The following is a 3,361-nucleotide window of genomic DNA, read 5'->3' on the forward strand; positions in this document are numbered from 1 at the left end:
GCCGGCCGGGGTGGCCGAGCGGTTCTAAGGACATCAGTCTGGAACCGCGCGACCGCTACGGCCGCAGGTTCGAATCCTGCCTCGGTCATGGATGTGTGTGATGTCCTAAGGTTAGTTAGGTTTAAGTAGTTCTAAGTTGTAGGGGACTGATGACCTCAGATGTTAAGTCCCATAGTGCTCAGAACCATTTGAACCATTTTTGAACCTTGCGCCAGTGGGGCCCTCTGTAGCTTCAGAGGTCTTAACCTGGAAGCGATCGGTATATGACATAGCCTAGAGAGAGAGAGAGAGAGGGAGAGAGAGAGGGTGGGGGGGGGGAGAGAGAGAGGGGGGGGGGAGAGAGAGAGGGTGGGGGGGGTGGAGGGAGGTAGGTGAAACGCTTTTGGGAAAATTTAGACAATTGTTGTTTGAAGAAGTCTGTTACACAACCTCCCATCGGCCACGAAATTAAAACGACAGTGAGCATCTGTTGAAGCTTTGCGTAGTGTCCCTAGTAAGCCCGCTTATCGCGTCATGTCGAGTGTTCAGTTCTGAGCCCACAGTGAGCAAGGAAAACTGCATAGAAAATAGTGTGTTCCGTCAGATGTGTAGTCCTGCTGAGGAGTTTCGCCATATTTCATGCAGCCCACATAACGTAACTGTCATGCGTTTCCCTCTTCATTACACTGCTCGGGCGCATACTGCAGGTGCAACAACGAAGCTCTTTCACAGTTTCCGATGGGATGTGTTTGATCACCCACCATGCAGCCCAGATTTAGCTCCCTCTTATTTCACCCACCATTTAGGCCAGGCTTAGCTCCCTCTGATTTCAACTCTTCGTTCACAGAACGACAACGATCTGCCGACTGGCGTAAGGAACTGGCGGAAATTACAAGCGGCTGTCTTGTATTACGAGAGTATTGGAAACTACGTACAGCGAACGGCAGACGTTGGAGAGGCGACTATGAAGAGAAGCAGGCCAAAGGTGTAGCTAAATGTTGCAATAAAACATTTTTTATGTGCTCTTTGATTTCCGTTTCGCGAGTGATCAGAAGCTGAAAACAAAATAGCCCTCGTATCAATAAACGGCTAAGCCAGAATGCAGTCCAGTCGCAGGTTGCTTGTCTAACACCTTCCAGTGTCCACAAAAATTTGATTTTCAATATTTCAAACAGTTATTGAGCGAAACTGAAATTTTAAAATGCTGCTATAATTTACTCATCCAGAGCTATAGTATTATGTTCAAAGTTAAACACATTTAGTCAAGTATTACATCCTTAAACTGCGTATATGCCTTGCCAAACGTAACTCACGGCGTGTAAATTACTCACACTATATTCATCCCGTATTTGAGAATGATAATACTCAGTATCTTCCAACAGCTTTAAACATAATTTCAAACATTTACGAAACTTTGGCTCGCAGACACCCCAAGCAAAATAATGAAAGGAAAACAGTTTATCGCTTCCTAGAGGAACGGTTTCGCGTTAGGCATAAGGTTTTAACTCATTACTTATTTACTACTAATTCCATTCGCAACGCGTTTTGCAGACAGTACCCACATATACCACGGAATGTACCAGCACAATTATATCACTGTACTAAGACATAGCCGGCCGCGGTGGTCTAGCGGTTCTAGGCGCTCAATCCCGAGCCGCGCGACTGCTACGGTCGCAGGTTCGAATCCTGTCTCGGGCATGGATGTGTGTGATGTCCTTAGGTTAGTTAGGTTTAAATAGTTCTAAGTTCTAGGGTACTGATGACCATAGATGTTAAGTCCCATAGTGCTCAGAGCCATTTGAACCATTTTGAACTAAGACATAGCTCGGGATGTGCCCGTGTGATGTTTTATACGTGGGTCCTCGATTCTTTACCGAATCGTGAGTGGGAGTTCACTGGTATAAAAGTAAACTATGCCGCACGATGCCGACCGGCGTCTGTCGTATGACGTCATTCGGATGCGGGATGGAGGGGCATGGCGTCCACACACCGCTCATCGGATCGTTGTTAGCTTTCCATCCCTTGGAGGCGTCACTTGTCTTTTGATTAACTCCTCATTTCGTATCACGAGGCTGAGTGGATCGCTTTCCAGCACTCCCACCAAGGAAAAATCCCTAGCAGCACCGGAAAATGAAGCCGGGTCCTTCGCATGGTAGTCAGACGCGATGACCACACAGACATGGAGGCTGACTCCACAGCACCTTGGGCACAGGAATAATGACAGTGAGCTAAAAGAGGTAAGGGGGCTTAGAGGGGTGCATATAGGGTGTCCAAAACCATGAGGGTAAAAATGATACACGCGGTAGAAGATGATGAACTGAGCAATATGAGATAAAGAACCACTCTTACTATCGCAGTAAGTAAAGAAATTCGGTTTTCGGCACGCCTTATGTAATTTTTTCATGTCCCACCTGGCACTGAAAAGGCCCGAAAACGAGTTTAAGGAAACAAACTAGTATTTCAACAAGTGACTGGTTATAGTTAGCTGTATTTGCATTATTTAGTGAAGAGTATCCAGATAAAGATTACTGGACGTTAAAACGAGATGTGTCCACCTTAGGTCTTTTATGTCGGCTTATTCACTGCTGGGGATGCTTTCAATGAGGCGTCTGAATGTGTGTAGAGGAACGACAGCCCAGTCTTCCTCAAGAGCCGAAACCAGAAAAGGTGATTCTGGACGCCGATGTCTGGAGCGAATTCGGCGCTCTAACTCATTCCAAATGTTTTCCGTTGGGTTCAGATCGGGACTCTGGGCAGGCCGCTCCATTTCAGGAGTGTCGTTGCCACAAACCGCTATTTTATGAGAGGGTGCATTATCATGCTAATACATACAAGCATCATCTCCAAATTGTTCTTGTTGTTCTAAAAAATTTGTTCATATTCTTCCGCATTTAGCGTTTTATCAAGTGCAATAAGGGGAACCAGACCCTAGCCCCGAAAAACAGCCTCAATACCGTAATTCCACCTCCTCCGTACTTCAATATTGACACTACACATGACGGGAAGTAACGTTCTCCAGGCATTCGCCGAACCCAAACCCTTCCGCTGGATTGCATCACTCCAAATCACTCGTTTTCAATAATCCACTGTCCAGTGGCGTCTCTCTTTAGACCACCTCAAGTGTCGCTTGGAGACGGGTAGGCTATGGAACTGCTCAACAACATTACCCCATTCTTTCTACTCCCTACACGAAGTTATTGGGATAGCTGGACTGCTGGTAGCAGCACTTTGGGACGGTTGGTTTCATTCTTTCTGCTGATTTCATGGGATTCCGTCTAGTCTTGGTTTATCTGTGATTTTTCCTTCACGTTTCCACTTTGCAGTCAAATCACGAAGAGTAAGCCTGGGCTGTTTTAGAAGGGTTGAAATGTCCCTGGTGGAT

This window comes from Schistocerca piceifrons, chromosome 7 (genome assembly GCF_021461385.2).
Source record: "Schistocerca piceifrons isolate TAMUIC-IGC-003096 chromosome 7, iqSchPice1.1, whole genome shotgun sequence".
NCBI lineage: Eukaryota > Metazoa > Arthropoda > Insecta > Orthoptera > Acrididae > Schistocerca > Schistocerca piceifrons.